Source organism: Tamandua tetradactyla, chromosome 7, assembly GCF_023851605.1.
Source record: "Tamandua tetradactyla isolate mTamTet1 chromosome 7, mTamTet1.pri, whole genome shotgun sequence".
In the NCBI taxonomy this organism is placed as follows: domain Eukaryota; kingdom Metazoa; phylum Chordata; class Mammalia; order Pilosa; family Myrmecophagidae; genus Tamandua; species Tamandua tetradactyla.
The window spans coordinates 172,783,288-172,795,557 of record NC_135333.1 but is presented as its reverse complement, the minus strand read 5'-3'; the positions used below and the strand labels follow the sequence as shown (position 1 = coordinate 172,795,557).

General features: G+C 43.4%; 1 long non-coding RNA gene across 2 annotated transcripts; it reads right to left on the bottom strand.

Annotated features, from left to right (window-relative positions):
• Window positions 1-608: 608 nt before the first annotated feature.
• LOC143690319 (uncharacterized) lies at window positions 609-9,589 on the bottom strand. Of its 2 annotated transcripts, none has more exons than XR_013179130.1 (3): window positions 9,567-9,589; window positions 5,514-5,551; window positions 609-4,050 (listed from the first exon to the last, which is right to left on the bottom strand). It is a non-coding gene; the product is annotated as an uncharacterized LOC143690319 (long non-coding RNA). The 2 variants fall into 2 exon arrangements; XR_013179131.1 differs by having other exon boundaries at window positions 609-4,047.
• Between the last annotated feature and the right edge of the window lie 2,681 nt (window positions 9,590-12,270).

Below are 12,270 nucleotides of genomic sequence, written 5' to 3'. Positions count from 1 at the left end.
CATCCTGCCCCATTCCCATCAGAATTGAAGAGTTCTGACTGTTGTAAGGTGTCGGGTGCTAAGGGCAGATCTTTGAAAAAAGAGCGGGAACTCTTTAAAAGTAAAATTCACAACATCTTACAGCAGCAGAGCCCCTGCTCACTCTTTACAGCTTCTCCCCAGTGCTCTTTGCAATGCTTCTGCTATCCCTTTGGTTTATAGGCTTCCCACTTGGAGGGCAAGGCCAACAATGCTGTCCCTTCTGCAAATACCTTTCAGGTTGTGGGTATCAGACCCTGCCTGGCTGCGGGGTCTCCTCTAATGCTCTACTTTCTCTAAATGGTGGGACTCACTTAACTGCCAGCTGCATGTTTAACTTCCAGCTTAGAGAAGGGCGTGCTCAGTGGGTGGTGGCTCCAATTATAGGAATGCCTCACAAGCATTTGAGGCTCCAAACTCTTTGGTTCCTTAGTCATACCTCACACCCCTTTGGGCCCCAGATTAGACCGTTCTCTTCCCATTTGTCTCCTTCTCCCACTATTCCTGCACATTTTGTGCTTGAGACATTATTAATCAATGTCAGGCCACCGCTTGACCAGTGGAGACGTTTCACCATTCCATGCCCTTGAGTAAGCAGTTTTGGTCTAGAAGGCCGTTCTCAGCCTGTCACCATTCTTCATTTGGCAAACCCAGTCATTCTGCAACACACAGCTCAGCTGCCTCCTCTCCAAAGCCCCCCTGCTCTCCGAGCCGGAGGGGCTACCACTTCTGGTCTTCCCTAAGCACCATGGTCATACGCTTATCCTAGCAGTTTTTGTACATTATAAGCAAGCTGTGTGTTTCCCAGGGGTTCCAAGAGAAAAGGGATATGCCGTACCCCCTCTGTGTTCCCCAACGCCTAGGCCTGGTAACAAGGGGCAGTCAGCACGGCTGACAGAACGAACAGGCAGTGCTGAGGAACCTGCAATGTGTTCCATACCGTGGGAAGAGCAAAAAAATAAAAGGAAGAATCACTAAGTGCAAAGACAACCCAGAAACCAAGACCTTCTTCCTTTATTCAGGTATCTGTCACTCCTTTGCAACTTTAGCAAGACCAGGCATGCCCAGACCGTATGACCTTTTCCTGCACAAGAAAAGTTTCTTGTCCCATCAGACCCCTCGTGGACTCTTCCCAGTGGGCCTGGTGGATCTCCAGTAGGTCAGGGCTCTAGGCAGCCACCCACCTTTAAACTAGTCTGCTTCCACAGTTCTCCCCTAGTACTCAGTGGTACGTGTGTGTGTGTGTGTGTGTGTGTGTGTGTGTGTGTGTGGTGTCATTTGGTAGCACCTTGAATTTCTAGTTTGTAGGTCAAAGTACAAAGATGACCTCTGGGTATCCTCAGTAGTTCAAGCATTGCTGGAGAGTTCACACACACACACACACACACACAATCACAATCACAAAGTAAATCAACAAACAAAAGCATCACCAAGTGCTTTTATTTTAGAGTGTTTTAAACTGGGGCCAAGTCTGACTTCCCTCTGGTCTAACCCAGCAGTTGTGAAGCGTCTGGCACCTTGGGACCCCAGGCATTCAGACAGAATTTAAGCCAAAGAAACTGTGTATCTTCTACTAATTTGGCCACACAAACCCACAACCATGAGCTTTCTACACACAGGCATAGACTGCGTGTGCGTGCTATTTCTGAGCTGCACTTTCAAAGCTGCTCCCACAGAAGTGGCACAAACACAAGAAGAGGACAGGGAGATGATAATGGAAAGCAGGCAGTTACACTTCTCACCTCCTCTCAAAGCCTGCAATCATTTCGTTTAATTGATTTTTTCAACATTGATTCAGCCTCACGTTCTTGGGATAAACTCAGTGGTGAACAGAAGCCAACCTCCACCAAGCCAACTGGCTCATGGCTGCCCAGGCCCTAGACCAGTAACTCCACCTGGGTGGTAGAGCAGGATGACACTATGGACATTGGAAAATGCCACAAATGACACCTCTTGATTTTTTTGTCCAAACAGCAGTTTGATGAATGTTTACCAGCATAACCTTGTAAACCCCAATATCCTTTTCATTCTGCTGGATTCTATTTGCTGGTATTTTGTGGGGGATTTTGCACCCATGTTCATGAGAGAGACTCTTCTACAATTTTTCTTTCTTTCCACGTCTTTATCTGCTCTTGGTATCAGAGTAATGATGGCCACATGAAATTACTTGGGTCGTATTCACTTCTCTTCAGTATTCTGGAAAACTCTGCATTGAATTGATATGATCTCTTCCTAAAATGTTTGGTGAAATTTGCCAAGAAACCATCTGACCTAGAGTTTTCTTTGTTGGAAAGTATAAATTCAATTTCTTTACTAAAGGACTATTCACTCACTTTATCTACTTCTTCTTGCATGACTTTTGGTAGCTTGTGTTTTTCAGGATTGGTCTATTTTAGGTTGTCAAATTATTGGGCATAGTGCCATTATTATTTGTTTAATGCCTGTAGTATCTGTAGCAATCGTCCCCTTTATTTCTAATACTGATAATTTGAGTCTCCTCTCTATTTTTTTAAATTCCCTTGGTCAGTCTAGCTAGAGATTTAACAATTTTATTGATCCTTTGAAGAAACATCCTTTTGTTTCATTTATTTTTTTCTTTCATTTTTCTATTCAATTTAATTAATTTCTACTCTCTATCATTTCCTTTATTTTGCTTGTTTTGAGTTTAATTTGTTCTTCATTTTCTATTTTCTTAATGTGGAAGCTTAGATTATGATTAGCGATTACTCTTTTCCAATATAAGCTTTAAATGCTATAATTTATTTATTTTTCTCTCTTTTTTTTTTTGCATGGGCAGGCACCAGAATTGAATCCAGGTCTGAGCCATGGCCTACCCTAGAATTTCTGTATATGCACAGAAATTTCTGTATATGCACATGTTGTGTTTTCTTTTTCATTCAGTACAAAATCCTTTCTAATTTCTTAAGCCTTTCTCTTTGATCCATAGGTTATTTAGGAGTATGTTGTTTAAATTCCAAATATTTGTGAATTTTCCAGATATCTTTGTTATTAAGTCCTCATTTGATTATCTTACATATAATTTTTTGGTATGATTTCAATTTTTAAAGTAGTGTACTAAGTTGTTATTGTTTTATGGCCGAGGCCACATTGGTTGAAGGTGTTGTTCAAGTTTACTGTGTTATTATTGATCTTCTTTCTAATTGTTCTATAGATATCAAGAAGAATGTTGAAGCTTCCTACAATTGCTGCTTTGTTTACTTCTTTCAGTTCTGTCCATTTTTGCTTCATGTGTTTTGACACTCTGTTTAGAGTACACACATTTAGGGTTGTTAAAATCCCTAGTGAACTGACCCCTTTTTCATTACAGAATGTTCCTCTTTGTCCCTGGGAGTTTTCCTTGTTCTAAAAGTCTGTCTTCTCTCATATTAATATAGCCATTTCGCTGTTCTGTTTACTGATATTTGCACAGTATATGTTTCTATCCTTTTACTTTTAACCTATATCATTTTATTTAAAGTGAGTTTCTTATACACAGCATATTGTTATGTATCCTTTGAGTCTATCATTTCACTATTTATTGTCCCTTCAACCCCTTTTGACTTTTGTTCTTCTGCTCTCCCTTTTCTTCCTTTTAAACTATTGAATATGTTTTAAATTTCGCTTGACTTTCTACATTGGCTTTCTGGATTTTTTTTTGGAAGGTTAATCTAAGAGATTACAATATTGGTACTTAACTTTTTTAATATCCTCAGTTCACATTTTACCACTTTGAGTAAACTGAACAGGTCTAACAACCAAAACATTCCTTTGCTCTCTCTTTTGTTGTTATAGCTATCACATGCATTTAATCCATAAACATTGAAAACTCAATCAGACAATGCTATACTTTTTCCTTTCATTAGTCATACAATTTTTTAAGGAATTTTAGAAAGAAAAAGAGTCCATTATACTCACCCAGCTAGCTACCATTTCCGTTGCTCCTTCTTCATTCCCGAAGTCTCAAGTTTCCCTGAGGTAAAGTTTTCCACAGCCTGGAGAGCTTTCATTAGCATTTCTCTTAGAGAAGGTCTGCTGGGGGCAAATTCTGTAAGTTTTCCTTCATCTGATAATGCTTCTATTTTGCTTTCACTCCTGATGGATATTTTTGCTGGATATAGAATTCTGGGTTGATAGCTTTTCTTTCAGCAGTTTTGTTTTAGTTCTTTTTGTGTCTGTGGCTTCTGATACAAAATCTACAGTTCTTTCAGTTGGTGCTAGTCTAATCTTTCCTAAAGCACTAAATTTTGAATTTTTTGAATTTTGGTTTTTCACACAGCAATAAATCACTGAAATGCCCTCAGACTCTGTCCCAGAAACATGAACACATGTTTAGTGGCTTGAAAGTCATTCACTCTCCTTCTCCTGGGACTTTACACCTGCCTCCTTCCCCACACCTCATCACACCCCAGGTGATAACTACACCTGCCTCCTTCCCCACGCCTCATCACACCCCAGGTGATAACTACACCTGCCTCCTTCCCCACGCCTCATCACACCCCAGGTGATAACCACACCTGCCTCCTTCCCCACGCCTCATCACACCCCAGGTGATAACTACACCTGCCTCCTTCCCCACGCCTCATCACACCCCAGGTGATAACTACACCTGCCTCCTTCCCCACGCCTCATCACACCCCAGGTGATAACTACACCTGCCTCCTTCCCCACGCCTCATCACACCCCAGGTGATAACCACACCTGCCTCCTTCCCCACGCCTCATCACACCCCAGGTGATAACCACACCTGCCTCCTTCCCCACGCCTCATCACACCCCAGGTGATAACCACACCTGCCTCCTTCCCCACGCCTCATCACACCCCAGGTGATAACCACACCTGCCTCCTTCCCCACGCCTCATCACACCCCAGGTGATAACCACACCTGCCTCCTTCCCCACGCCTCATCACACCCCAGGTGATAACCACACCTGCCTCCTTCCCCACGCCTCATCACACCCCAGGTGATAACCACACCTGCCTCCTTCCCCACGCCTCATCACACCCCAGGTGATAACTACACCTGCCTCTCTCCCTGCGACTCATCACACACCCGGTGAGCTAACTTACCTCCTTGCCTTGCAGGTTCAGGTTGACTGTTTCTTCCTCCTAAAGGAGCTTCCTTGACCCTCTACTCTCTTTAAGTCTAGATCAAGCGCCCCTCATATACATTCTAATAAAACATATCGTAGCCATTGAGGTAAAAGGAAACATAAATTAAGCATTCGCCATATATTATGAGATCTAGATCTAAATGCTTTGCATAAATCTATGAAACAATTGCATTACTGCCTCAGGTTAGGAGGTTAGAAAGCTCACTAATAGTCCAAGAAGTGGGATTGAAAATAACAATAGACCATTTTTAGTGTACTAAATTACCAAATTGAAATTAATCACACATAACGTTAACAAGAGTGTGGTGAAATGATACTAGAATTATCATACTTGTGGAGATTTTAATTGCTATATTTGTACCAATAATCCTTAAAAATACTTACATAATGGAGACTGTAATTCCTTTAATGAAAATCTTCTCCTAAAGAAATAATGAGGAACATGGACAAAGATTGAGATGCTTTGTTAGTTAAAATGGTAAAAAATGAAAATAAAATAAATAATTTAAAACAGAATCAACCAGGGTGGTGTGACAGTGGCTCAGTGGCAGAATTCTCGCCTGCCATGCCAGAGACCTGGGTTTGATTCCCGGAGCTGACCCATGCCAAAAAAAAAAATGAAAAAAACAGAATCAACCAAATTTATATAGCCATTATTTTTTTCTGTTTGGGAAGACAAGGAGATGTACAAACATTATGTACACATAGAAGAAAGCCTGAAAAATATTCCAAAATGTTAACTATGAGTCACTCTGGGTAATGGAAGTATGAGTGATCTGAATTTTCTTTTTTATGTTTTCCTGCATTTTTAAAAATTTTCAGCCATTGGCATGCATTTTTCTTTAATCAGATGAAAACAATAAATGCTTTTAAAAAGCCCCTGCAAAATAAGTTTTGCAGCTGACCACAATGTCCATCATAAATAAACAAGCTACAGCAAGCCATTTCAAGAAAACAGACGTAATAACTAACAGGGTGGTGGGAAAGCATGCAAGCCAAAGGTCCTTCTCCTTCAGCAAAGCAAAGATTGTGCTGCTAAAGACGCCTTGGGAATGGAGTATACGCCTCCAGGAACACAAGCTCCAAGAGCTGTTGGAAGCAGAACATATAGGTTTACATCTGCCGATTAAATTTGTGTTGGAGGAAACTTTAAAGCAAACAAATCCCAGATCTCTCATGGTCTGTGTGAACTGCCAGTCCACAGCCAGAGCCAATTCAAGCTTTGGACCCTTGACTCTTAGTGGGAAGGGACTTGGAGACCTAAGAGCTTCGTTCCTAGCCCACCCTCATCACGTGTATTCCCCTTGGCCGGCATTGCACTGATGGCCGGCCTGGCTGAGAGTCTCTCTCTGCTTCTTGACCTCCTTCCCCAAAGCCTGATGACACCTGGCCACCAGGATACTAGGGAGATGATGCAACGGCCCTCTCTATATCTCTGTCCTTTCCTTTGAATTGTCCTGCCGGAAACCAACACATTTCCACACTTCAAAGCCTGATAACTAAAGAAAAGTTAGGATTTCTTTTCTTCTTAAATTCTATAATGAAGATGTACTTCTTCCCAGCCATATTGTAAGAACAATATTCCTCTCTATTTCTCAGTGGTGCCAAGCCCATTATGGGCAATACTTTATCCAGGAAATAGAATATGGTCAATAAATATGGAATGATTCATTCATTGGTTGATTGACTGGTGGTTTTTCATTTTCCACAGATGGGTAACAAATGCAGTAATTCCACTGGACTTGCCATTTCTCCTCCAACACCATCAGTGGGCATAGAAATCATTCACGGCACTTTTCCAGAGGTGCAGAAGGGACCTCATAAAGCTCCCCAAATAATGCCCCTAGTAGACACAACCAATGTTTTTGCACATGGAAGGAAACCTACCTGCTATCCATTCTACCAGACAAAGTCCAAGCTCATTAGCCCCCAACAGTGTGACCAAAGTCCATTTCCCATTGCACAGCACCTTTCCCCGAAGGCCCTTCCCCAAGTCGTCACTGCACTCGCATTCCTCTCATTTCCTACACCAAGTCACTTCGTGCTCTGTAATGCACTCAGCAGTTCGCTTTTAGTTCAGCTGTAGCATGTACTCTATTCGACCTTGGAGTCTCAATCTTACCCACCACAGCATTAATCTTTGAGAATCAGGATTCCTTTCTTCAACATCAAAAACTTCCATGGGCTCCTTCTTGGGAGAAAGGCAGGGAATGCATCTGTCTTATTCATACCTGTTACTCCAGCACCCAGCGCAGTGCCTGCCCACACAGTGGGCATGTGGGAGATGTCTACCATGTGAATGAATGGTGCCCATGAATTGTGAAGTACATAGTAACAAAAGCTGTTATGAATTTGGTATTTTTTAATGAATTTGTATTTCAGTAGTTATATCGAAATCTATATATTTTTTAAAGAAACATACTGAGTTGGAAATTACATTAACTTTTTCTTGAAGTTGTTTTCCCTTTGTTAAAATATTGGAGATAGTTAAGTATATTTATGCTATTCAGAGATTACTAACATCTGAAAACTTCAAAAACAGACAATACTACTGTTAGACCGAACATAATTTCAATTCTTTTTTTTATTCAGTGGTATTAATTATGTTCATAATATTGTGCAGTGTTTTCCCTTTTGTGTCTGGCTCCTTTCCCTTAGCTTAACATTTTCAAGGTTTGTCCGTGTGGTAGCATCAATCAGAGCTTCCTTTTTACAGCTAAATATATTCCCCTGTGCGTGTGTACCAGATTTTCTTTATCCATGCACTTACTGATGGAACTTGGATTGTTTCCACCTTTGGGCCATTGAGAAGAATGTTACCGTGAAAATCGGTTTGATTCCCTGGTTTCCATTACTTTTGGGTATGTACACAGACATGGAATTTCCAGGTTATGTGCTTTACATTCTGTTTAAATTTGTTTTAGCTTTTTCTTTATTGTGAAATATATATACAAGAAAGCAATAAATACCCAAGTACATTTTAGCAAATAGCTATACAACAGATTTTAAGGTTTGATATGGGTTATAGTTCATGATTTTTCATTTTTTCTTCTAGCCTCAACAAGACACTGGAGACCAAAAGAAATATCACTATAATGATTCAGCAGTCATATTGACTTGTTAAATCCTATCTTCTCTGTTATACACCTCCTTCTCTCTTTTTTCTTTTTTGTGAAAAATAACGTGTAGGAAAAAGTAATACATTTCAAAGTACATCACAACAATTAGTTGTAGAACAGATTTCAGAGTGGCATGGGTTACAATTCCATTGTTTCAGGTTTTTATTTCTTGCTACTCTAGGGTACCAGAGATTAAAATAAATATTAATATAATGATTCAGCACTCATACTTGTTAAATCCTACCTTCTCTGCACAACTCCACCGTCACCTTTGATCTTTCTCCCACTCTTTAGGGTATTTGGGCTGTGCCCATTCTAACTTTTTCATGTTGGAAGAGGCTGTCGATGATATGGGATAGGGGGATAGAACTAGTTGATATTATGGAGAGACTGGCCCCTCTGCATTTCAGGACTTATCTGGTCCAAGGACCCATCTGGAGGTTTTAGGTTTCTGGAAAGTTATCCTAGTGCATGAAACCTTTGTAGAATTTTATATATTGCCCTAGATGCTCTTTAGGATTGGCTGGAATAGTCCTGGTTGGGGTTGGCAGGTTATGATAGGTACCGAGGTCTACCTGAACTTGCATTAGAGCAACTTCCAGAGTAGCCTCTCGACTCTATTTGAACTCTCTCAGCCACTGGTACCTTATTAGTTACACTTCTTTTCCCATTTTGGTCAGGATGACATTGTTGATTCCATGGTGCCAGGGACACACTCAGCCCTGGGAGTCATCTCCCACATCACAAGGAGACATCTGCCCCTGGATATCATGTCCCGCATAGGGGGTAGGGCAATGGTTTCACTTGCAATTTCATTTCCCTTTGATTATTTGGAAGGCACTTGATGACCAAGCAATACCCTGGGACCATCACTGTGTATCAGTTACTCTCCCCCAAAAATCCTTGTAATAGCAATGTCTGGTAGCTCCGTGCCAGATAAACAAGCTGTCCCTGCCTTCGGAGTCCTTGGGTACACACGCTCTGTCAGTCCCAGGCTGAATGGAGAACAGTTTTTGTTTTATTGTTTTTAAAGTTTTCCCAGCAGAGGAATTCAAAGTCTAATGACATTGGGGGGCATTTCAACTGGTCTTTAACATGGCCAGTGCCCACACCTGCCTCCAGATAGCATGCTGTCCCTGACCTGGCATGCCCTGGGCAGCCGCAGCCTCTACTTTTGTAGACTATATGCGGCCTTAACAAAGTCATTTAACTTCTCTCTTACGTGGTTTCCTTATTTTCTTTATCATTTTACTATTGCTATCACACCTATCATCATCATAATGACCCCCTTATCTCTTCATATGGATAAACATCGTACCTGCCTCACGACATCCCGGCAAGGGAACCAGCGAAAACATAATAGGTGTCATAATAGGTGTTTTGCTATCTCAGAACTGTGATGTCGATGATGATGTGGTTTATTCTCTGCCCACCATAAAATCACATTTCTGACCAAAGAGCATCATTCCCTACTCACCCAGAGACCCTTATTTATTCATTCAATCAGCACATTCAGTATCTGAGTGCCTGCCGTACTCCCGTCTCTGAGTCAGGAATTAGAAAAATGAAGAGGAAAAGGCTCAGTCCTTGAGGAGCCCATGCCCAGTGTGTGCACGTCGCCCACAGAGATGGGCTGGAGGGGCCTCCCTGGGCCTGAGTCTGAGCTTGTCTCAGCACCAGGAAGGGGCAGGGTGGGGAGGACAAGGGGAGGCGCTGGGAAGAGAGCATTTCAGGCTGAAGGAACCTTCGAAACAGAGTCAAAAAAGAGCACGGGTCAGTTCCAGAAGGACAAGGGCTAAACATAAAGTGCAAGGTAAAGAGGGGCGAGAGAGGAGGTGGGAGGGGTCGGCAGGGCCAGGCCACAGAGCGCGTCTACATCGCGAGCCCCAAAGGCTGTCACAGAGCAGAAGCCCGAGTCGCGGCGGGGCTGGGGGCGTCCCCAGCGCACCACGCTCAGAGGCCCTGACGGTAAGCGGGTTTCTCGGACGGTGCCGGGTCGAAGCAAGGCAGAGGACGTAGGAAACAGCCTGCTCCTGAGCGAATGGCTGCCCAGCAGTTGGTCTTTGGGAGTGGCCAGGGCTCCAAAATCTGGCAGATCACAGAAATGCCCAGTTAGCCCTGGACCGCCCCCCTTTCTCTTCAGCTCTAAGCAAAAAGCTGGTCGGCAAAAACAAGGACCTTTGCTTGTGGAAGCTGAATTTGGAGGCTGCCCTGGGTCTCTCCTCTTTAGATGCGCTTAGGGGCCACCGAGCCTCCCCCAGGTGGGCACACGGTCTGCCTGGGCGTGTGGGCATCTGTGCTTTCTAACCAGCAAAGTGCTGTGCCCGCTGCGCCCCCAGCCCGCGGCCCGGGGCTTGTCGGCTGCATTCCAGGAAGTCCAGCATCCTCAGAGCTCAGCCAATGTTGGACATAAATGCCCTAAAATCAGCAGATAAATGTTGAACTGTGGTCAAGGCCACAGCAGCTGCTTCTGAGAATATGATGGGGTAAAGAAGGGACACAAAATGCTTTGCCAAATTCGCTTTCTACAGGAAACTGCAATACAAATCAGGCAAAATTCAAATTACTTTTTATGATTAATAACCCTTCACAAAAATACGTAGGCACTGTGTTTATACAGAGTGACGTGGAGAACTGAGTCCTTGGTTTAGGAGGTTGCAGCTAAAGTGTTTTCTTAACACATCCACCTAACATATTTAGATAATGGAGGAAAAACCTCATTTACCTTGGAATTATCTGAAATGCTCTACTTTGCCGGATTGTTAAGGCACAGTTCTGAATTGCATTTCCCAAAAGACAGTACCGGAAATGCTGCTTGGAGAAGAAAGCATGACATTTGAGGAGAGGAAAGGACCTCCTCAAAGCAATCCAAGATTTAAAAAAATAAAACCCAGCTTCAGAAAAACTCAACAGAAAAAAATTCAACTTCCCTGTCGTTCCTGGGTCCACACAGCTCACCTGTCTCCAGGGAGCAGAAACGTGCGCCTTCAAATCGAGAGCAGCCTCCCCGCGTGATGACATTTGGATCCCTGTCCCTCGGAAAGACCCCAGCGACGCGCGGCCGCCTGCGTCCAGGGCAGGGAGGTCAGAATGGAGCAGGGAGCCGTCTCTGAAGGCGGCACCGATGGGCCCCGTCATGAGCCGTCGGGGGTCTCAGGTGGATTCCCCTAAAGCAGCCGAGACACACAGAGACTTGACCTTTCGGGGAACAGACACCCCAGCAGCTGTGACATCACCTCCAAGACCGCAAAGACAAAAAGTCAGGCTGTGATGGCTCTCCTTGTTCTCCTGCTCATTGTCCCCGGCCCTTCGCTTGTCTCAACACTGAGTCAAAACCCAAAGGGTTGGGTACGTGCATCATTTACAGACGGCTGTCCAGGCGCTGGGGAAGGAGCAGCACGGTCCTAATGATTTGGTCTTCTCGTATATTTTCATACTAAAACTGCCCCCGTAATATACTCACTCACTAACATGCACACCAGACGAGAAAAAGTGTTACAATTCCATTGACGCTTGCGTGCGGGTTATACCAAAGTATTTTTTCATCCACAGTCTGTATGGAGAGTCCCTTCAGATGCCTGGTTGTCTTGGAAGAATGGCTGAAAACACCAATTTCAACAAAAGACATGTGCGTTCTGTTATGCGACGTAATGTGGAGAACTGAGCTCTAGATGTGGATTATTTCAGCTGGTCTTGGCAGCTCCGTAGTTCTCCTCTCACCAAACCTCGGCCCCGGATGATATTAGCTGATACTGCAACTGTCTCCGCTGGTTAATTCCCTCTGACCACACTGAGCCTCCGGGAAGGCAGGGACTGGGGTTCTACCCTTCGCTTGTCTCTTCATAGCAAAGAATCGGTCATGGAAAGGGCTCGGTGAGAATTATATGTGAGTTAACCGAAACACAGAAAAACAGGGCCAGATTTGGAATGAATCAAAAAAGACGAAGTGTTGAACAACGACTTCTGGAAACTTATGAGCTGGCATTAGGGATTCAGGACACATCCTCGGGGAAGAAGAGGCT